Source organism: Puma concolor, chromosome A2, assembly GCF_028749965.1.
Source record: "Puma concolor isolate L17-30 chromosome A2, mPumCon1.1.hap2, whole genome shotgun sequence".
Classification (NCBI taxonomy): domain Eukaryota; kingdom Metazoa; phylum Chordata; class Mammalia; order Carnivora; family Felidae; genus Puma; species Puma concolor.
Window position 1 is genome coordinate 81,116,095 of NC_141668.1, and position 24,885 is coordinate 81,140,979.

General features: G+C 36.0%; 1 protein-coding gene across 3 annotated transcripts in view; it reads left to right on the forward strand.

The window, feature by feature from the left end:
* Positions 1-24,885, forward strand: part of SEMA3D (semaphorin 3D) — a 198,770-nt gene that overhangs the window by 18,283 nt on the left and 155,602 nt on the right. Inside the window, exons 1-2 of one of the 3 annotated variants that reach the window (XM_086696798.1) lie at positions 10,410-10,617; positions 12,691-12,786. The exons of the other annotated variants lie outside the window; for them this stretch is intronic. The gene's annotated coding sequence lies outside the window, so the exon portion shown is untranslated. Of the gene's footprint in view, positions 1-10,409; positions 10,618-12,690; positions 12,787-24,885 lie in introns of those variants that run through there. 3 annotated transcript variants of the gene reach the window in all.

Consider the following 24,885-nt stretch of genomic DNA (forward strand, 5'->3'; position numbering starts at 1 on the left):
CAAGTCTTAGTGTTTTAGGAAGATAGACCTAGGAATAGTTTTCAAGGAGACCAGTTAAGAGACTTTTCATGGATGTAATAAGGGCTGAATTCACACAATGGTGATGAGAATAGAAAATAAGGGTACCAGGGGAACACAAGACTATTATATCAGACTTTTTGTAATTTGTGTACTTTGTTCATTACTTGTGGATTTCATGGTTTTGTCCTATTATATACTCGAAGCATTTTATTATAATGAGAACTTTCACTCATCCTGACTTGGAACTGTTTTATATTCCTCTCAGGACCTAGATTTGTTAACCTTCAAACTTTCTCATTGATGTTACACTTTTTGAAATGAATGTATATTGTTCCCGGAATTCACAAAAAAACAAGTAGTATCTTCCCACATAGAAGGTCTGAGGTCAGACTTAATTCCCGCAGGATATAGAATACCTAATGAATTTTTTCCTGCTAAAGGAAGTTGAATTTTTTAGGTTACTGAAATAATCTTTAGATAGAGAGGATGGAGACCTTGTATAGATAGAAACTTTAAGGAAGATATCACAGAATGGGAAATAGAAGCCTATGACAAAATTAACTAAATAGTTGGTGAAATAAAATAGTAAATCCTTAGTTTGTTGTTATATATGTTTAAAATTTCATGTCCAGTGTTGCTCATGCTGTTCATCCTGAGTGAAGTTCCTTCCTTTTGTCTTTTTTTTAAAATCTCTTAGTAACCTGTCCATTTTCTTTCTTTTTTTTATTTTTTATTTTTATTTATTTTTATTTTTGAAACAGAGAGAGACAGAGCATGAGCAGGGGAGGGGCAGAGAGAGGGAGACACAGAATCCAAAGCAGGCTCCAGGCTCTCGACACGGGGCTCGAACTCACAAACCAAGAGATCATGACCTGAGCCGAAGTCAGACGCTTAACCGACTGAGCTACCCAGATGCCCCATCCTGTCCATTTTCAAAAACTAATTCAGATCTGTTTCTTCATCAATGTAACAATTCACAAAACATAAATAAGTTCAGTAACTTATTTTCTCTGTCACATAGATTCACATTTTATAACAAATTACTTAAATTTAAAATTAATTTATCTGGATACGCTAAAATTTTTTTTTAACGTTTATTCATTTTTGAGGGACAGAGAGTGAGCAGAAGTGGGGATGGGACAGAGAGAGAGGGAGACACAGAATCTGAAGCAGGCTCCAGGCTCTGAGCTGTCAGCACAGAGTCCTACGTGGGGCTTGAACTCAGGAACCGTGAGATGATGACCTGAGCTGAAGTTGGACCCCCAACCAACTGAGCCACCCAGGTACCCCTGGATACATTTTATATACCTTACAAACTAGCAGCTCCTTAGGGTAGAGACTTTGTTCATATCTTATATTCGTTCTCCTTGACATGTAGCTTAGAAATCAATCTTTGTTGATTTGTAATTACAATTGAAAACAAAAATCAGAGTTGAATCATAAGAGCCAAAAATAAGATCCCAAGTCACATGTAGCATCAGCAAAATAGTATTTTGTTTAAATAATGGAATTCTATACTTCAGCTGTTCTTTCTCTGTTTTAGTGGGAAAGTATCAAGGAGTCTTAGATTGATTCTCTTTTAATCAAGGAATCTAAAATAATTCTCACCAGATAGCAGCAGTTATTTATTTAAAAAATGTTAGGTACGAGGATGAGGTTTTTATAGCTTTATGTACCATTAAGTTAATAAGCTAGGAAAATGTGCCAAGCATACTATCCTGTCAGTTTATTTTGACTTTAGATTACCTACATTCAGAATAATGTGAACAACAGAAAATGCTTTGTGAGAGTAACAGACAACCTGTTAGTGTTCAGAGAATAGCGTTCCTAAAGTTCTGTATTACAGTCTAAATATATTGTATTTGTGCATATCCGGTACAGAATTTTGCTATTTTTTCAACATGTGTATTTTGTTAAAGCTTATTTAACAGGACTAGTACCTGAGGGATTTTGTTTGTGTTTTGTTTTTTGTGCGATTTAGTTTGTTTTAATTCCAGCCTTGGAAATAATCAGAGTGTAAGCCTGATAAACTGTTAGTCTCAGAATGTTTAATTGGAAATCTCTCTATTTAAAAAAATAATAATAATAACAATAATAAAATAGTAAAATAATTTTTGTCTCATTTGTCTCATACACTCATGATATTTCGGGGAAAAAAAAAAAAAAAACCTGAGAGAATGCCTAGTCCAATTTCTTAATTTTACAGAGAAGATTGAAGATGAAGTAATGCGAATTCTCCCCTTCCTCTTTACTTTTTGTTCTTCCTTCCTTAAACATGAAAGAACAACTTCTGTATTCTAAGATCAATGTTGAATGTTTGCGGAGGAATAGCCCCGCCCACGTGTGCAAGAAAAATTGTAGCACGTTCGGAAACGTACAACTGAGTAGCCACCAAGCTGAGAGTGTAACTGAAGTCTCTTTACTCCTAGCAGGGAAAGCATCCTACTTCTTACAGATAGTGACAAATAATTTAAAGTTTTATTTATTTATTTTTGAGAGAGATCATGTGAGCAGGAGAGGGGCAGAGAGACAGAAAGAGAGACAATCCCAAGCAGGCTCTGCTCCATCAGCGCAGAGCCCGATTCGGAGCTCAAACTCAGGGAGGACCTTGAGGATCATGACCTGAGCCGAAGTCAAGAGCTGGGCGCTTAACTGACTGAGCCACCCACGTGCCCCAGATGTCGACAAATAATTTAGAAAAGAAATGTAGTGTGTTTTACCAGAATTGTTGACATTTAGACCTAAGCAAGGTGATGATGAGTAGTCCGTAAAGGTGACTATTTCCAAAAGAACAAAATATTTTCTTATCCGATAACCAAAGACTCTTATCCTGCTTATGACCTCCAAAGGTTTAGAGCTGCCCTTGATCTGGTCTCTCCCTAGCTACTTTTCATTACTTAAAAGGAAAAAAAAGGGGGGGGGAGTATACTTATAAGTGTGTACCTGTTATTAACATTATAGAATTTTCTATCTATATGTTTGTGTATACACACTCTTGGATATACATATGTATGCATATATTTGAAGGGAAGCAAAATATTTCACCCCAAAATATGCCTCTTTGGTGTAAGGATTATCTTGACCTGGTTATTTTTAAGAGATGGCAGATTCAGGAGAAACTCTGAAAACCTAGAGGTTATCCTTTTGTAAGAGAAATTTATTTTTATAAGGGGCATCTCCATTTGTACAGGTGCCTCCCTGTCTCCTCTTGAAGAGGCGGATGACTAAATCTCTTGGAAGCTCTTATCAGTGGAGAAGGCTTGCACTTAAAGCTGCATAACGACCATACCCTTGTTTCCTGTGCTTTTCCTGGTAACCTCCCTTAACTGCCCCCTGCAGCAGTTTCTTTTACCTTTACATGGAGATAGTTTTTAAGGTGGTGGCTTGGGCCATTTAGGGAGTTACACAGTTTTCCTGGCTATATCCCATGTATACAGGAGGTATACAAGTTATTAAATTTATGTTGGTTTTTCTGTTAATCTGTCTTTTTATTATTTTATATACAGGGTAATCTTAGCCAAGAACCAAGAAGGGTAGAGGGAAAATTATTTTTCCTCCCCTAAAATCTCTATAAATGTGCATATATATATATATATATATATATATATATATATACACACACATATATATATGTCTATTATACAACATGTTAATCCTTTAGTATATAAGAGATTACCTATGTATTACCTATACTCTGTGTGATTACATATACTTTATATTATGCATACAATGCCTTTTATATGTGTTTGTGTATATATAAGACTAACATGGTAGATGATAGGCACAAAGTGTTAATAAAGTTTTGGGAACTTATTAAATAAATTTTCAAAATATTACAAAAGAATCAAGGCACTGGGGCAAGCAAGGGCAATCTTAGTGTTTCATATCATCTTTACGACAAGGCTAAATAACATGAAGGCACGTGCAGAATCAAACTCTCTTCTCCCATTTAAAACATCCCGTGGAATTGCCTGTTTTCTAGTCTGTGTCCTCTATTATAATGTAAGCTTGATGAGGGCTGGAATAGGCCTGAATCACCATGTTATCACTATAGCTAATCAATATATAGCAGACGCTCAGTAAGTATTAAGTGAATGAATGATTCTTCTACAGGATGAATGTCTGAAGTGTCCCTTGCAATGCCCTTATTGGTTTAGGACATTCAGGAGGTTTCTCCCAGACAACCTGAAAAAGTACAAAGTTTTTGATTTGCTTTCTTTTTCTTTCTGAGCTTACCCTCGACTTAAGTTGTTGTTACCTATCAGTTTTAGGGTAACTTCATCATTCAAGAAACCTAAATGAGAGTTAGATTTAATTTGAAGGCATTTCACACCATGCACATTCTATAAATCATATGAGAGGCTTTTAGTAGTTGCTCCGCTATTTAAAAAAAAAAAAAATCATACTTAAACATTGTTAGAAGTTGTATAATATTTGCTGTTGGTCATTTCCTGTACAATTGGTTCTGAGTAGCTTGTAGAAAGGATGAAGCTCCCTCTGGGTCTGGTGTGGGTCTGATGTCCCCCACCCCAAAATGCTAATGGATAGATTAGTAATGGGTAGATTATGTGGGCAGACATGCATCCCTTTCCACATTTTTTTTAAAATAAGAAGCTCTGGTACAAAATGATGTTAAACTGTTCAACTGTAGTATAGACTTTAATCCAAAATAAATGTCCTCATCCGATATACTCATGTTAACATGACGCAGTGCGGCTGTTGGTTTGTTGTTTATAGCTCTTTGTAGGAGGTGTAGACTTACCTAAAGTGTTGCTACTTGCCATTTATCATCTGGGTGTGAACAAAGAAAGATAACATTTTTACACAATCTCATGCTTTCTTGATGTGGTCACCTTTAATAATAGAAACCAAAAGCAACATTTCCCAATGTATTCATCATAATTCTACCAGGAAGCAGATGTGCAGTCTTATTTTTCTCTTAATCATGTATTTATTTATTGCATTTCATCTTTCAGTTGTGGATATTTTCCTGTAGAGGGAAATTCCAACCTTCCTGGAATGATAATTCCCGGTTTTATATGTTTGGGTTTTTTTGTTTTGTTTTGCTTTGTTTTTTTTTAACTGGTGAATAGATGTGAAAATACATTCTTCCTTCTTATATGTATTGGTCTTTTGATTGTATCTCTATACAGGTAGAGCTCAAATACTAATAACTCTTCCTGAGGGTATTTCTATGGTAGCATAAAAACAAATCTAGGGAATTTTAGGCGGAAATAATCATATTCTCACTAAAATATAAACAAATGGATCTCCAACAATAGTGTCACCTTCATGGGAAAGTTCGCTATCTTCTAAAGGTGAAAACTTTTAATTATTGAAACTCCTATTCTAGCTCATTTATTTCTTTTCTTCACCCTGACTGAAATTATTTGTGTCTCCTTTAGAACATCTCCACCCTTGACTGCCCTCCATATTTCCAGGCACTCTTGGTCTCACTTGTCCATGTATCCAGCCTAGATCTCTAGATCAGGCTTTTTAAGCTACAAAAAAAAAAAAAAAAAAAAAAAAAAAAAAAGCCTATTGTAACATCTCGTGCCTTGATGTGGTTGATGTCGTTTCCTACGTAATGATGCATAATCTTGTTTGTGCTCTACCTTCTCCATGGTGGTTTCTATTTACCTGTATCTAATGAAATACTTCTGCTTCACCAGCCACGGTTGGTAGATATTTCCCTAGAGCCAATTCATTTGTGTTGATTTCAGGACATTTTTCATCCAACTTTGGAAAATTTGATAATTTATCCTCAAGTTCACAGCACCTGTACACCATTCATCAGACAGTGGTACGATCAGTTGCTTTGGTCATAATCTGTTTTATCCTCTTGTACAAAACCTCCTTGTCTTTTTTTTTTCTAATCTACATATCTTTCTGGCCTTCAAACACAAATGTGTAAAATAAAACACGAATTTTTAATATTTTGTTTTCTTTACCAAACTTCTTAACCTCTTTGTTTCTGTACCACAAATAAATAAATCCCATTTATTTACCACAATAAATAATCTGAATTTCATACAATAGGCATCTCTGAGGTAATGTAGAACATGTGTTTTGGGTTTAGTCAGCCTGTGTTCCCATCCTGACTGTCATTTATTGGCTTATAGCTTAGGACACCTTATTTTAGCCCTCTTAGTTTCCACATCTATAAAATAGGGTAATGAGAGTATTTAATAGGTTTACTGTGGGGATTAAATAAGTCAGTGGATTCACAGTTTAGGATAATGTCTGTTCTTTAGTTATCCCTGCATAAGTGCTAGCTGCTATTATGATCACTTTCCCCTGCTCTCTATTTCCACTTAGTTCATCAAGATTTTTTAAAAATTTCCCTCCTTTCCATTCTCACTGCCAACATCATGATTCAAACCTTCATGATCTTTTGCCTGAATTATTTTAATAGTCTCCTAACTCATATTTCTGTTCTCATTTAATCCTAAACCCTAACAAATTTAGGATGTTGCATTCTAAAACCTTTATCTTGGGTAAAAACACTGTATTTTGCAACATCAAGGTCTTTCAGAAAAATATATAATTTAAGCAAAACTAAAACATTAAGCATTAGGTGTGTATATATAGGTGTGTATGTGTATAACTATGTATATGAAATCTTGCATTGGATTAAAGTGAAAGCAAACCCATTTGAACCAAATTAGATATTCATGGTTATTAAATTCTCTTATGTTGTTAATCATTTTCTTGGCACCTTCCTCTGTTGATTAAAAACGACCGAAGTGGGGGAACCAGGATGACTTAGTCGGTTAGGTGTCCGGCTTTGGCTCAGGTCTTGATCTTATGGTTCGTGAGTTTGAGCTCCACATTGGGCTCTGTGCTGACAGCTCAGAACCTGGAGCCTGCTTTGGATTCTGTGCCTCTCTGTCTCTCTGCCCCTCCCCTGTTAACGCTCTGTCTTTGTCTCTCAAAAATAAATAAACATTAAATTAAAAAAAAAAAAAACTACTGAAGCATGTAATATGCTTGAATATGTATTTATATAATTTTATGTTATGGAGATAATACATTTTTTTTAGTTGTGAACCAGTTAGGATTTTCCTTTGACATATATCCATATATCTCTATGTATCTCTACATATTTCTTTTCAAGCACGTATTCTCTTCATAATTTGCAATTCCTACATCACACATTTGTTCCTATTTTACATGAGAGGGATCAGGAATGGTTGAGGCTCTTGTTTTGTTTAAAGAGAGTGACCTGAAGTGGACTTAATAAGTGAATTTTTAGGTATTGATGTATATATGTATCAAGTTACTGAAAAACCACAAGAAATGAAACCATTCTGGGCAAGGCGTGGTTTTCTCCTGATAATGTGATCCCCTCATTATCAACCATTCTCAGATGCCACTGTTGTCATTTAATCCATGCCCTAAGTGATAACAGAATCCAGTCTAAATGCCTTTGGCTGTAATCTGACTTTGCAGCTTAGATCATGGATTTTAGCCACATAAAACTATGACATCACTTCTCTTCTTTTGTCATATCTTAAGTGTCTCTTGAAATTTTACTTTCAAATTCCAGCTTAAATGACATCCCTACTATGAATTGTCATTGATTCCACTCCATTCCCTTCCCATCTCAATCAAGACAAGGTTTTGTAACGATTTCATTTATATTTATTTCTTTTATAGCATTTACATTCTGCTCAAAATACAGCTGTTTGTATACATTTTTTAAAATTACATTGTTATCTCCCTGAGTAAAGGACCACATTTTATTGGCCAGATGTAAACAAAATACAGTAGAGTTGAATCTTACATAGGTTCTGCATTCTAAAATCAGCACTTAAAGTTAAAATTTTATACTATCAATATTATCCTGAAAATTTCCAAAAGTAATATATTAAATGTACTCTACAGAGTTTATATGCCACATTGATTGAGGGCTGACATTTAGTCTCTCAACATATAACACTGAAATTTCCTTCTACTTTGGATCAAGTCATTGTTTTCTTCACTTCAGAACAGATGAAGTAATTGGCTTATATTTAGAGGCTGTGTTGTATGAAAAAAGTCCAGGCATCTTTAAACATGAAAATCAAATACAGCTTGGTGACATGCTCAGACTATGAGAACTAAAAATGATTAAGGGCATTTTTTCCCCTTGCAATTACTTTTTAAAAGCTAAATGGTTCAAAAATTCTGTCTATCTTCTTGGTTTTCATGAAATTTGGTTGCCCATATTCACAAGAGTTAGATAGATAGACACAGGTTGGGGTAAAAATATACTGGTTTTGTTTATATCAAACGTAAACACTTCTGTCCATCAAAGGAGACAACAGATGAAAAAGCTGCCTGTGAAATGGGAGAGACTAATTACAAATCATATATCTGAAAAAGGGTTAACATTCAGAATACATAAAGCACTGCTATAACTCAGTAACAACAGTAGAAGTCATAAATTGATTGAAAAAAATGAGCAAAGGACTGGAATAGACATTTCTCCAAACAAGATAGAAAAATGGTTAACAGGCATATGAGAAGATGCTCAACATCACTGATCAATAGAGAAATTCAAATCAAAACCATAATGAGCTATCCCTTCATACCCATTAAGATGGCTGCAATCCAAACAACAAAAAATAACAAGTGTTGGTGCGGGTATGGAGAAATTGGAACCTGTGCACTGTTTATGGAAATGTAAAATGGTCAGCAGCTTAAGATAACAGTATGGAGTTTCCATAAAAAAAAAAAAAAAAAAAAAAGGAAAATATAATTACAACATGATGCTGCAATTCCACTTCTGGATATATGTCCAAAAGACTTGAAAACAAGATCTCAAAGAGATATTTTCATATCCATGTTCACTGCAGCATTGTTCATAATAAATGGCCAAACAGGGGCGCCTGGGTGGCGCAGTCGGTTAAGCGTCCGACCTCAGCCAGGTCACGATCTCGCGGTCCGTGAGTTCGAGCCCCGCATCGGGCTCTGGGCTGATGGCTCGGAGCCTGGAGGCTGTTTCCGATTCTGTGTCTCCCTCTCTCTCTGCCCCTCCCCCGTTCATGCTCTGTCTCTCTCTGTCCCAAAAATAAATAAAAAAAAAAACGTTGAAAAAAAAAATAAAATAAATGGCCAAACAAAATGTGGTATGTATATGCAGTGAAAAACTCTTCAGCCTTAAAAAAAAAAAAAAAAAAAAAGGAAATCCTGTTACATGTTACAACATGGATAAACCCTGAAGGCATTATGCTAAGTGAAATAATCTAGTCCCAAAAAGAGAAATTCTATATGATTCCTTTTATATGAGGTATCTAAGGTAGTCAGACTCATAGAAATACAATGTAGAAAAATAGTGGTTTCAAGGATTAGGGGCAGGGAGAAATGGGGACTTGTTCAATCAGTAAAGAGTTTCAGTTTTATAGGATGAAAAGGTTCTGGAGATTTCTTGGGCAACAAGGTGGATATGCATAGTGCTACTGAATTATACACTTAAAAATGGCTATGATGGTAAATTTCATGGTTTTTTTTTTTTTTTTTTTGGCCAAAATTAAAAATCATTTAAAAAATACTGGTTTAAATAACTACTTTAAATCTGGGATGATTGGCATCATGTGGTGTGTTGGCTCAGTTCAAGTTATTTATTCAAGAATGACTTTCATATAGAAACATTGTTAAAAGAGCAGTATTTTACTTTAGATAGACCTTAACTGAAATCCACTCTACTACTGATGGACTATATTACCTGGAATGCTAGTTTAGCTGCTCTGAATATCAACTTTTTCTCACGCTAATTTGGGTTAAAAATAGTATCTACCTATAGGAGCTTGAAATGAAATATGTTGGCTTTAACACACAGTGGGCAGTCAAAAAATTTGGTTATTGTTTCTATTGATTGTTCCATTTAAAAAGTAAATATAGTGAAAGCTTAAGACTTCTTTGTTAGAACAAGCATCTATGACTTAATTCAATTTATATTTGGAAGATAGGCACAATTACTTTTCTTTAGTATTTTTGAAAGGGCGTTCCAACATGAAATGCTTGATTATTTACTTGAATCAGGATTGAAACACTTGGCTAGTTGAAGGCAATTTTGGGAATGAGAAGAAGGGTGCCTCTGGATGATTGAAGCTGGATTTCTGAATTGGTTCTTTCAGAAATAAGGGGCTGCATTGCCCATTTTCCATGAATTTACATTTTTCATAGTAAATTGCCTTGGATCAGATAAATTTTAAGTAACATCTCTCATTTTTTCATTACATTCAAAAAGAGTAGCCTTAATCTTCATCTTTCTCATTCTCTTTATATTTCCTTTCTGTTGGACACTTGATTCTTTCTTATTTATTTTCCAGTGAGGCTTACCATTTTTATAGATAGCCTTTGTTTTTTTTTGTTTTTTTTTTTTAATTTTCAGATTTCATTTCTTATTTTCAACTATTCTAAATACTTATGATTTTTGAAGTTTAGCTTTATTTTACTGTTTACTCTCATAAGCACTGTGTTCTTTGCAAGAATTTTCTAACTGAATTATTACTCTACTGTGTAGTGACTAATACTATTTTCTGCTTTTCGCAGGTGAGTAACGTGGGGCACAAAGAGATTAAATAACTCACCCAAGTTCCCTCCTAAGAGGTAAAGATGGGATGTAGACCCAGGCGGTTTGATTCCAGAGCTCAGGCTCTCAAATGCACAAATATTAACTTACTTTCTTAGGCACTTTCAAAGGCTGTCTTCTAATTTTGTCTTTGTTCTTTCTCTATTTTAATTTCTGCATGTTTCTTTTAGAAATTTTCCCCTTCCCTTCAAAATGTAAATTACCATTTTAGAATATACTGCTTTTCCCTCTCCTGTCCCTGGCCTCTCAGACCTTTCCAGGTCATTAGCTCACTGCTTGGGATATCCTCAGCCTCTAAACCTCTGTCCTGTGACATTCCATAGTTGACCCAGTTCCTTTACTTCTGTCTTCCAAGGAATCTGAGCTTTTTGAATGTTATTTTCCTTTCAGCCGGTTCCAAGATGATGTTTGCCTCTGCTAAGTGTATTTCCTCTCGGCTACTGGAACCTTCTGTTCTGCAGATTGCTCCTTGGTGCATTTGGGAAGAAGTTGCCAAGTCTCTTTTTGTGCATGTGCTTGTTTTTCAGTTCCTGGAAACTTGACAGAGCTTCCACTATTTTTCCACATTCTTCTTCCTCAAGTTGCGCCTCACCCTCCTCGTATACCTCTGCCGCGTTGTTTTCTCTCCACCCCACTTCACATCAGAATGTCCTCTTGTTCCAAATGCTGAAATATACCTGAGCCTTCCACCATCTTGTTCCACTGTGGCAAGAGCTGTATTTTAATCAACTATGATATGCCCTTCTGTAAAAACAAATGGCTACACATTCTGGAAATTTGAGCTACTAAGTTTTGTTTTATTTATTTATTTATTTATTTATTTATTTATTTATTTATTTAAATAAATTTTTTAAAAGTTTATTTATTTTGAGAGAGACAGAGACAACACAAGTGGGGAGGGGCAGAGAAAGAGAGGGAGACCGAAAATCCCAACCAGGTTCCGAACGGTCCACACGGAGCCCGACATGGGCTGTGATTGAGGGCAGGAATCATATAAGAAATACAGTGTAGTGGATAGATCACAGGGCATGCAGTCAGAAGATGCTGGTCTTTGCTACTGGTGGTTCTTGTCAGCCTGACTTTGGCTTCTGAGTAACTTGTCTTCTCAGCTTTGTTATTTATAAAGTGGGGAATTAATAATACCTAACTTCAATGGTGAGGTTCAAATGGGCTAAGAAGCATACACGTGTTTTACAAATTGGAATTTGCTATCCAACAGGTACAGATGATTCTTAAAGCGCAGAGATTCAAGTTGTCAAGCACGTAAAAAATTTTGATGAAAACATGGGAAATATGACTCTCATCAGTATCAGAATTTTATTTGATTCCGTTTTCTATTGAGCATGAGGAGTTTTCCTCAAATCTTGAAATCTGTGCCATGGGTTTTATTTAAATTTTTTTTAATGCTTATTTCTTTTGAGACAGAGAGACAGAGAGCGAGCAGGGGAGGGGCAGAGAGAGAGAGGGAGACACAGAATCTGAAGCAGGTTCAAGGCTTTGAGCTGTCAGCACAGAGTCCGACACGGGGCTCAAACTCATGGACCACGAGATCATGACCTAAGGTGAAGTCGGATGCTTAACCAACTGAGCCACCCAGGTGCCCACCATTGATTTTATTTAATAAAAGAAACTTGTGATAGGATGGGTATCCCGGTGTGATTCATAGGGAAGACACAGATGGTCTCCACGGGCATGCAGCAGTGTGTGGTATTATGGATGAAGTTCCACCTGGGAATCCTCTGTTTCCTTCTGTGAGGAGCTGTCTCACTCCCACAGGGATGATGATTTCAAGGTTTTATATCTGCCCACGTGTCTAATTATATAAGTGATTCATTTATGTTTTAATCTTTAAAAAGACCATATTGCAAACCAACACATAGACTAACTGGAAGCAGCAGTAAAGGACTTACCCCATTTTATTCCTTTCTAGAAGCTGCTCAATTACTTTACATTTCAAGTCATTAATTAATAAGGCCATCGTAGGAACAAATTATAGAGGATGAAGCTAAATTTTTGAGTATTTTGAGAACCGAGCTCAAATTGTTAGTATGGTTCTGATATTTCTTTATTCTGTTGATTGTGTCTTCTAGAATCGTGGTAACATCTGTGTGGTCCAGTTGGTTGTATCTTGTACATACAGACCGATATCAGCTATTTCCCAGGATAGTGCCCTGTTCCATTATCAGGCAAGCAGATTTATCTATTGTATGTTTATGCTTCCCTTCGTAACTTAGGGTTGTCTTCTTTTCTGCCTTATTACAATTGTTCTCCATAAACCGCTCCTCCTGGTACCAGGTTCCGTAATAATGTTTTTCCTCTAGGTTATTTATGTCTTTTGTCTGTTTATAGATAGCTCCTTTGCCCATCAACTTGTGGCTCAGCCAAACTTACTGCTTGTTTAGTGCTTTAATCTTGCATCGTAAATCATTTTTCTCCACATCTTAATCATTCTTCCATCATGTCTCTGAACTCCTTCCAGCTTCTCTTCACCTTTTGGATAATGAGGTCCCTGAGTCTGAACACCAGGTGCAATCCCACCAGTCCTGTCTAAGAGGGTGCTGTGGCCTCCAGTGCTGCTATGATGCCTTTTTATTCCCTGAGGTACTCATTACAGAGACCATGCCTGTCTCTACAGGCAAAGTCAGCAAGCTGCATCTCCCCTCTTGTCCTGTAACTCCCTCCTCGCTAAGCGTTTTTCCAGAGTGAAATCTCAATCTCTCTCCCGCATTTTCTTGCTCTGGAGCTCTCACTATAACTCTGTCTCTGTTGGTTCTTACAGTTTTTATTGTACTCCTCCCGCCTGACTTATGATCTAATTCATCTGTTTATTTCCCTCTTTCTCTCTTTTTCTTGATTCTAACCCAGCATCTTTCCGGTCCCACAATTTCATGCTCATGCTTAATAGCCACCTCTGCCACTCTGACCACATATGCATCCATCTCTTAAATACATCAACTTCTTGGGACACCTGGGTGGTTCAGTCGGTTAAGCGTCCGACCTCGGCTCAGATCATGATCTCATGGTTCGTGACTTTGAGCCCCGCATCAGTCCCTGTGCTGACAGCTCAGAGCCTGGAGCCTGCTTCAGATTGTGTGTCTCCCTCTCTCCCTGCCCCTCTGCTGCTCTGCTCTCTCTCTCTCTCTCTCAAAATAGATAAACATTAAATTAAAAAAAATTAAAAAAACACATCAGCTTCTTTCACACATCCTTGAGAAAGGATACACTTATTCCCTTCTGTTTATCTAATGTCTTACTTTTTTTGTTTTTTTTGAAAGCAAATTGATAAGTGGTTTGGCATTAATCTGTTAGTCTTGAAAATTTAATTTTATCACAGTTGATCAGAGAATAGAGCTATGAGTTATTTTTTAACACTAGTCTTTGCAACTTAATAAAATAGCATTCAATTCAGTTTTTTTATCCATAAATTATATATTTTGGGGAAATACTTGATAGGTATGGTATCTCTGGAACAGTTATAATATAAATGATGGCTTGTGTTTTTAAAATTCGAATTTTCTTTCTTTCTTTCTTTCTTTCTTTCTTTCTTTCTTTCTTTCTTTCTTTCTTTCTTTCCTTCCTTCCTTCCTTCCTTCCTTCCTTCCTTCCTTCCTTCCTCCCTTCACTTCATTCTTTCCTGCCTTTTCCCCTTCTTTCCTCCAGTCATGTGATGGTTACTGAAGTCCTATCATCTGCAGATTAGTGTGAGGGAGAGAATGCAGCACCTGTATTCTTGATCTGCTCTCACAGAGATTACTGTGCAGCTACATCCAATCACATACATTCTGTCACTTGTGTCTTCATACATAGCAAGACCATGGTTCAAAAATATGATTAAGTGAGACCAAGATAGCATTTTACTCACAGCCTATAGGAATAGTGAGAGATAAATCCCAAATCAAGTTTTGGATCATTGTGGAAGGACACTGAACACTTGAAAAGTTAGTAGTTAAACAGTGAAAGTCTTCTCATTGCCCACCCAATGAATTTTATCAAAACACCTTCAGAGCATGAATATGGTTTGTATACAAATGGAGAAATGAAGTGAGGGAGGCTGGAAAATGAGCTTGGGAAATGTGTGATAGTCCAGGAATTAGATAGATAATAAGGACAATAAGGATTAAAGTATGGAGAAAATTTGAGTGTGGTACTGTGACTTTGGGAGCTAGCTTTAAAATCAGTGGCTGGTTGAAATTGGTTGTATTGAGTTTTACCACTTGGAATGTTTTCATGGTTAATCTAGACTCCTGAAAACCCTTCTGTGGCCTGTTGGAATGGAAAGAATATTTGGAGATGGCGGTATGGAAAACTAATGGTTACAATCCCCTCAGTTGATTCATAGTCTTATAACTGGTTACAAAATTTTGAGTTGAAAGAGCAGTTGTTGTCAAAATAAGTTAACTTTAGGGTCTAGTGTGAGTAGGAAAAAAAAGGGTAGCCAAAAAGTGTGGCCAAAGGGGATTAATGGAGACTAAGGTCAACCAGGGAAAATCCAATGGCTGCAGTGAAGGAGTGCTGTAATTAACAAAGCAGGTGGACAAAATGGGCACAGTTGATGGGAATGGGTGAAAGAAGTAAGTGAAAGTAATCTGTGAGAGACTGAGGAAGTCTGAGCTTTTGCTTTTAAGAGAAAAGAAAAACTTCTGAGGAGATGTGGCAAACCGGTGTGTTTTGCAACTGAAGTGAAAAGTTGAGGGCAGCATATTGCTGGGGAAGGAACGACTCCCCTGGCCAGGAGAGATACTGTTGTTTGTTGGTTTGGTTTGATTTCCCAAGTCATGGTGATCCACATAGAGCTGTAAATTGATGCTTTTCATTGACTTATAAGACTCGCGAAAGAAAAATTAAAAAAAAAAATAAATGGCAGATCATCTTGAATCACAGTGCAAAAGACCCAGATATCAGAATATCAGAGTGAGTACTTTAGATAATATACGTAAGGTTTGGGGCAAGGGTCAAATGGTGGTGGAAAGATCCATGAACTATATAGTGGAGATCTGTTTAGGGATACAAATTGTTAACTTATTTATATATTTGTATAACCTATTTTTAGGAACTTCGTCTCACTTGGGGAAATAAACTAAAAATCTTTCTGTTAATACTCTGAAGGTATTAATCTTCCATTCAAGTTATTTTCATTTAACCTGCATCAGTATATTAACATTAACATCAAAATCGTTACCTTGTTTGATATTATTATTTATTTATGGTCATATGTTTAGTATTGACTTTCTCTATACCTCCAGGCTTCTAAGAAACAATCTTTAGGGGCATCTGGGTGGCTAAGTCGGTTGAGGGTCCAATTCTTGATTTCGGCTCAGGTCATGATCTCATGGTTCGTGGGTTTGAGCCCTGCGTCAGGGCTCTCTCTCCCTCTCTCTCTCTGCCCCTCCCCTGCTTGCTCGCTCGCTCGCTCTCCCTCAAAATAAATAAATAAACAAACATTTTTTTTAAATGAATAATCTTTATTTTTATAAAATGAAAAAACAGAATTAAAACTCAGATTTTTTTTTTTAACTGACTAAAACAGTAGGTTTGTGTCAGGGATCGTGAGATTTTGTGTATGTTTAAAGTGGTGTTTATTCCTGAAGCATGTCAACCTCTCTGCACAGTGACTTACTGTGTTTATCTTTATAAAGAGTAAACCATTACACAAACTGACTTCCATTTGGGAACTGTAGTGCTAAGTGTTAATGGCATCATTATTCCAAACAAAATGTGTTAGAACCATTGCTTTATGTGGTAGGTTTCCTGTGGGAATTTCCATGAAAGTTTTGTAGTCTGTGAGACATTCACATGGCACAACTATTTTCTTTTTACAATGTCTTATGCTAATGATTTTTCTTGGTAGACGGGTTGGTTCTTTTCATAAAGAAATGTCAATTTCTTAACCTTTGCTTGCTATATTTTTATATGTATTCTTTATACTGAATGAATATGGATGACAGGTAGGCAGTAACTTTGGAGGGACATGTAAATGACACATCAGGGGATGGAGTTTGCTCCTAAATGGGTAAGCATCTGAAAATTTTTCCACATCGAATTAGAATTCATCAAGATCCTAAGTTTTGAAGAGAGACTTGTTTTTCTCCAGAGACCATTATGAAATGTACTCTTGAAAATTCACTTATTTGTTGAACCAGCCCCAGCATTCCATGAAATACGTAGAAGTTGGAGGCTGCTTATTATCTTAAGAATTACTTATCTTATGGCATAATATGAAATGTAAATATCTTAATGCCTTATTCTGTACACATGTAGCATTTCTAAGCGTGTATATATATATATATACACACACACACACACACACACATATACGTATACATACATACATATATACATACGTATATATATACATACATATATATGTATGTATATATATATATATATATATAAATCTAGATAAATTTGGATTTAAAGGCACATCAGGTAAAATAAACGGAATTGTATACGTGTGATGAGTTACACTGCTCATTCATATATTCAACAGCTCAGCATCAAATTGTTGATTAGGGTGCCTCTGTTTTTTAATGATGAATCAAGGACTGTTTACTCATTGTTCTATGATAGATGCAAAAATCACTATGGGAATATTAGACTCCAATAATTTGCATTCTTTTGAAGAGCTAGCCTGCATTAGAAATAAATATCTAAAATAAAGCATTCATATCTGTAACTATGATGTACCTTGAAGGTAAATAAGCCATAATTATTTTATTATACTTTTTCAAATAATAAATGTTTCACAGTCACTGAATATACAAATGAATCATTCGCAAAATATGTTAATTAACATCATCACTAGGGGCTGCTCACAGATTTGCCTGTAACTAAAGATCTGTGTACTCTTCCATGTTACTTCCTTGTTGAAAATACATTAGGGGCGCCTTGGTGGCGCAGTCGGTTAAGCGTCCGACTTCAGCCAGGTCACGATCTCGCGGTTCGCGAGTTTGAGCCCCGCGTCAGGCTCTGGGCTGATGGCTCGGAGCCTGGAGCCTGTTTCCGATTCTGTGTCTCCCTCTCTCTCTGCCCCTCCCCCGTTCATGCTCTGTCTCTCTCTGTCCCAAAAAAAAAAAAAAAAAAAATGTTGAAAATACATTAAATTTCACTTTGACTAAGTGTGATTAGAGATTTAATATGTACCCATGGAAAATAACTAATTGACCCATTAGGGAGATTAAAACTAAGACCATAGCCTCATAAGCACTAAGCTCTAATGGACAAGTTAACTAGCCTCCTAGTGATATGGCACACAGCAAGGCATCATTATCATTATCTCTTAGCAACATATTTTTAAATTACAAGGGAAAATAAAAGTATGTCATGCTAAAGTGTTTATGGGTGAAATGTACTGGTAATCTTCACCTTACTTTGAAAAACATTAAAAAAAACAGATGGCTTGGTAGGATGGATAGATATGCATTAAGGTGAATATAGAAAACTTTACTTATGGAGTCGAGGTATCAGGATATGGATGTTTGTTGTATACTTTTCTGTTATGTATATTTGACAGTTTTTATTATAAAATTTTGGAAAAACACTTGCAAAATAAGAAAGACTATTACATCATTTTAAAGTAATCAGCATGATAAAACGTGAAGGGAAATGCCAATAATAACATGACATAATTCCTTATAAGTAGAAAGACAAGCTATGCCATATTTTAAAATGAGAAGTATATTTTTTAAGCAAATCTAAACCTTAGCCAAATTCCCTTTAGATTAATGCTTTTTTTTTTTTTTCGGAAAAAGATTTTTAGTCTTTTCTCTAGATTATGTGTTTAAACCTAATTATTTTTTATGGTTGTCTATTATTTAGGGCTAACCTAAAGTTATCACCTTGTATTGTATTCTCGTCAATGGGCTTATTCAGTTTTATGGTTCTCTCTGGTACATTTACAAAGTACACTTTATACTGCCTTTCTAGTTCCCTATTAACAAGGAAACAGTCGGTCCTACTGTATTTCAAATCATTGTCACATTGACCATTACTTCATTTGCAATAAAAAGCACGGATAAACTAGGCAAGTGCATTTCATACAAGCTCATTTCTGAAGTGTTAATAAGTAAAAGTCTGGTCAGCCTTGGCACAGAGCAAGTGGCAGACCCCCCGCACGGTGGTATTTGTGTGAGGTTTGATGGGATACCAAGGGTGTACCTCCCTACCTATCCCCCTCTCTTCTTTCAGGTTTTGTTCCACCTTTTCAAAAATAAATAAACTGTCTGGTTAAAAGGTAAGTATTAACCCTTACGAGTTATTACTATCTGAGCTTTAATTAATGTATATCCTAGACAGTCTTAAGGAAATGGGGCATGGAGAGAGTTTGGAATTTAGAAATTCTCTCATGTCGATAATGTCCGAGAATATCTCAGTTCAGCAGGCGCAGGGGAGATCCCAGCCTGGGGGCCAGGCAGTCAGAAGCAAGCGGGAGGCACTGTGTGCTAACAGGAGCCAGGCAGCCATCTCTTTGGACTGAGGTGACGGAAGGAGAGCAGTCTTACGTGATAGTTTATCAAGGCCAGCAGTCTTTGGCTAATCCGTGTCCATACCTCTTGCAATATTTTTTATAGACATGATCAGTTCAAAACCATATTGGATTACAAATGATGTTTGGGTCTCTGCTATATAACTTTACTGCTGTGTTTCACTGAAACAAATACAGTGTGAACTCATTATGATGCCTAATGTTGTCACTAGGTTAGAAATGACCTGTAAATAGTTACTTAGCTCCCTCAGAATTAGCAGCCATGGCTTTCTGACATTTGCTCAATATGAACAATTGCAAGTTGTCCCGATTTCTGAGACTGCTTGACTTTGATTTTCGTAGGAAGGAGAGCAAAAGACTGACAACCCTTCCAAGCGCTTTCTACTATCTCATGATAGTAATACATTGTTACACTGCTTACATCATAGAAGCAATACTCCTGTTAGTAAATTATTACTAGCCATCATACACTGTTAATATTCTGTTGTTTCACTGTTTTCCAAGCATCATCAACAGCTCTTAGTTTTCTTTGACTATAAGATATAATTAACCTTTTACACTCAGTCTGCCTGAGATCATTTTCATCTTTGCCAACTTGTCTGCTCCACAACCCCGACATAGGTTTATGCTGTCCTCATGCTATAAACTAATTCCTTTTGGGGCAAGAGCAGGGATGTCTTTCACCTGCCAAATCCTTTATTTTATTTTTTTTTTTACCCGAGATCAAATTTAGTTGCATATATTGAAATCTCTTTGACTTGCATATGGTTAACACTGATCCTTTCATATACCACTTTGGCTCAACCAAATAATGAGTAGGAGGTCAATTCAGTCATTACTTATTTGCACATTTCAATAAAAATTGTCCAACAGGTAGTTGAAATAATCAAAACCTAAGATCAAAAAGCACTTTCTTTGGATAAACAAATGCTTTCCTACAACTAGGTATAGGTGTAAAACAAAACATGAAAACAAAACAAAGAGATCACAATGATGATAAATGGTTAATAAATCAGAGGGAAGCAAAAAAATTGTACAATGATGACATTTTCCTATATTTTATTATCGGGCCACAGTATACATACGATAATGAACATTTGATATAATTAGAAGTAAAGAAAAGCACTCAGGGCATATACCATATTTGTAAGAGTTTTTTGTTTTTTTTTCAAATTAGTTTTGTGAGCTTTTTCATTATTTTTATTGAAGTAAGTTCAGAAAACTTTTCATTCTTTTTAGAGAGGGTCTAAGATTTATGACTTTACAATATGAATTAAAACTTATTTAATATCTTTTAGGAAAAGTCTAGTATAAAAGCTTAAGATGTCCTAGAACCTTGAATTCAATATAATAAACTGAATATAGATTATTAATGCAAAAAGCATTATGTGAGATGCTTTGAGGATGTAGGAGAATTGTATTCAGACAAACTATAATAATTAAATTAAAAACTGCATACCTGTGTGGTCATCACATGTACACACAAATCTGTTGTGAAGTTCAATTTTAACTAGTATTGAAATATATTCTTGTCTAATTATTAAGCCTTCTGATGAGGAACTATATAGTTTTTGGAACTGATTTTGAACATAATCTATTTCTGGTAAGAATGTCACACTGTTGTTATTTACCTGTGTTTTTGCTTTGTTTTGTTTTAACTTGGAATTAGAAAGGATTTATAGGAATTTTTTATATATGCAAAAATGTGGGGAAGTTTACCTGTTTTTTTTATAACTTTATTTTTTATTTTTTTTAAATTTACATCCAAATTAGTTAGCATATAGTAAAGCAATGATTTCAGGAGTAGATTCCTTAATGCCCCTTACCAATTTAGCCTATGCTGCCTCCCACAACCCCTCCAGCAACCCTCAGTTTATTCTCCATATTTATGAGTCTCTTCTGTTTTGTCCCCCTCCCTGTTTTTATATTATTTTTGTTTCCCTTCCCTTATGTTCATCTGTTTTGTCTCTTAAAGTCCTCATAGGAGTGAAGTCATATGATTTTTGTCTTTTTCTGACTGACTCATTTCACTTAGCATAATACCCTCCAGTTCCATCCACGTAGTTGCAAATGGCAAGATTTCATTATTTTTGATTGCTGAGTAATACTCCATTGTGTATACATACCACATTTTCTTTATCCATTCATCCATCAATGGACATTTAGGCTCTTTCCATACTTCGGCTATTGTTGATAGTGCTACTATAAATATTGGGGTGCATGTGTCCCTTCAAAACAGCACACCTGTATCCCTTGGATAAATGCCTAGTAGTGCAATATGCATAAATGTGGGGAAGTTTACCTGGTTTTATTGAAGATTTCCAAAGTAAGGAAAGAAGACAGACTATGCAGGACGAAAAGAAGGAATGAGAAAATCAACAAACTTCACAGATAATTTATTTCCTCTATTCAATGTTTATACAGGATTTCTGTGGCAATTTCCTTTTTTATGTAGCTTATTTGTTTTTTATTCTCAGTAATATCAGATCATCTCTCTAATTCCATGGGTGTGTGTGTGTGTGTGTGTGTGTGTGTATTTCTTTGTTGCAGGTAACATTGCTATTTCATTTATATTGTTTATCATTTGAAGAAAGTTCAAGGTGATATTTAACTTTTTTTTTATTATAACTGGGTTAAATTGTTTTTAAAACTTTAGGAACAAATATGTTCCTAAACATATTTTGAAATGTTACTTTGTTTATCCCACCTTTACAATGAAAGGAATTCTCAGGAAACACAAAATAACACGATTACCACTGAGGAAAGTCGGTGTGAAGAAAGTCAGCTTTGGACTCTTTCCAGCAGGGCTTAATTGTGGTGCTACAATGAGGACATTGTTAGACCAGGCTTCTACCTACTAGTGAACTCAGACATAAACTCAGAAAACAGCAATATAGAAAAGCTTCAATGACCATAATCTTTTGGCTCTAAGTCTAACAAAAGCTGGAAAATGTGGACGAGTAAAGGAGGTATCAGAATGAAGCTTCAAGATTCAAGTGGTAAATTGATTAGTATATGGCATACACAGATTTTTCTTCAGGAATGATTTGGTGGGTGATCTTACTTGAAGCACTGCATTTTCTTAATTTTCTAGAAAAGCATTTAGAAGTTTCCAGAATTTTTCAGTTTGTGGTATCTTTAGCAGCTCAGTAATATTTTTAAGGCACCACTAGGCCAACACACAAAAACCAAGAATTCTGTTTAGTAAATAGTTGCAGCCAAATAACATATTAGTTATGGCCAAACAACTTAGGAAGTTATTTATGTCCTGATAACCTAAATTGAAACAAAAATTAAAATTAATATTTTTATTTCATTCATAAATAACTTAGTGTGTGTGTGTGTGTGTGTGTGTGTGTGTGTGTGTGCGCGCATGCGCGCATATTGGGTGCGTATGTACACAACTTCTTAAACCTTGGAAACAATGCTGCCAACTTCATTCCCTGTTCCACATGGATTTTGAGGAGGCACTTGCTTTTTGATCACATGACCTTCTGGAAACCCAGCTTCACCCAGCTATGACATCCTTGAAAGGAATGTTGCACTCTCTAATGTCAAAACAGCGAAATACCTCATGTAGTGGTTTGCGTAGTGTCTGACAGATGTCAGATGTTGTGTTTACCTTGAAATTTCCAAATATCTGACGGCACCCGGGGGAGTTCACTGTAGTGCTCCGGGGTGCCTTGGCACATAGTTTTGGAATCATAAATTTAAACCAGTTGATGCTAATATGAATCATAGCCCCTGAATCTTAAAATCGAAAAGTCAAACAGCCTCTGCCACAGTGAAAACCAATGGAAAGCCCTGGGAAGCAACTATAAACTCCCACATCTTATTCTTTCATCTCGGTGTTTTCCCGTTCTCTCAGCCTAGTTATTGTGAATATTGCTTAGCATTCACAGTATAATTGTCTGTGGCTTTGGAAATTTGAAGTTAGAATACACAGTGGTTATGCATGGTACCGTCATCGTGGCTCAAGGCGAGAGTTACTTGCATATTTGTAGAAAATAATATCATCAGTGTCTGTTAGGACATTTAACATTTTGATGTGGCATTTTAAGAGTTGGACTAAAAGTTTTTCAAAGTTTCCAATTACATTTTTCACTCAGAGGCACTACTTTTTTTTCTTTTTTTTAACAATGCATGTGAGATGTATTTTACTGAGAGGAGTGTTCTGTGTTCTCATGTGTATATCTTAACTGCACATAAACCCTAGTGTGCTCTGAGTCAGAGGATTTGAACTAATTTTCCACTTTATCTCATTTTTTTATTTGAGTAACACAGTTAACTATATAAACATTGTTTCCTTTTAAAAACAAACATCTTATAGAAATGTGTATTTACCCTCAGCTAAGGAACTCAGTGGATCTTATCTGGATTATTAGAAGAAATCACATATGAGAATTTTTGAACTACATCCTTGTTTCCTTCTCAGTCAACCATGAAAGCTATCAATGTCCCCAAATGAAGGCTCAGAACAGAAAACTACAGCAAGGTATAATAAAGTGAATCATGAAGAATGTAAATTAATTTTTTAAGTGAAAAGAAAAACAGGAAATGTTATAGCATAGAGCTCTTATCTCAGAAAGGGCTGAGGCTCATGTTGATACTAGTTCCTGTCACTGAAGTTCTTATGATTTTGAAATCAAAGTTTGAGTTAATTTTTTCCCCACCTTTGCATTTTCCAACGTTTATTTATTTTTAGGACAGAGAGAGACAGAGCATGAATGGGGGAGGGGCAGAGAGAGAGGGAGACACAGAATCGGAAACAGGCTCCAGGCTCTGAGCCATCAGCCCAGGGCCTGACGCGGGGCTCGAACTCCCGGACCGCGAGATCGTGACCTGGCTGAAGTCGGATGCTTAACCGACTGCGCCACCCAGGCGCCCCCCCCCACCTTTGCATTTTCAACCTAATTTCCTACCAGATACTTTGTCGATAAAGTTTCCGTAACTTGAAAGAATAAATCATCATAATCTTTTGCTGTGGTAACAAATCAGGAACGGGCTTTAGTAGCAGGGATAATTTGTTTAATTTGTATTCACTGGTTGAAATCATTTACCATCTACTAGATAATAGGTGTTTGAGGAAATGAAAGCCACAACTAGTCCCCAGCAGGCTGGTTTGTCTGGGACCTTGTGAATTCTCTCAGCTGAAACAGTTCTAAAATCTAGAGGGAGACATAGCAGGGAGTTGGTCATATGGAGGAAACCTTTTTGAAGGTAATGGGAGGGACACTTCACCTATGTTATATGTCCAGGACTGCTTCTGATTATTTCAAAAGAATTTTTAAATGTTTTTATTTACTTTTTAGAGAGAGAGAGAGAGAGAGAGAGAGAGAGAGAGAGAGAGAAAGCAAGCAGGGGAGGGGCAGAAAGAGAAAGAGACACAGAAACCGAAGCAGCCTCCACGCTTTGAGCTGTCAGTGGGGCTCAAACTTACAGATGGTGGGATCATCACCTGAGCTGAAGTTGATCTCCCAACGGACTGAGCCACCCAGGCGCCCCTGACTCTGATTATTTCAGATCCAAGTACATGAGCAGAAAGTAGTAAATTAGCTGATACGGTCATGTGCAATATCTAGATAAGTAAAACATTAGGAGAAAGAAATAATATGTAAAAATAAGGTACAAGAAGAAAAAAATAATTTGATTTTTCTATTTCATGAGATCCTGTCACCTCAATGTCAGAAATATAAATGCATGTTTCTCTGTGTATATGTATGTGTTTCTATATGTGAGTGTTTTCCTTTTTTTTCTTTAACCTCTGTTATTGATTATGGCGTTACATATATATATATATTTT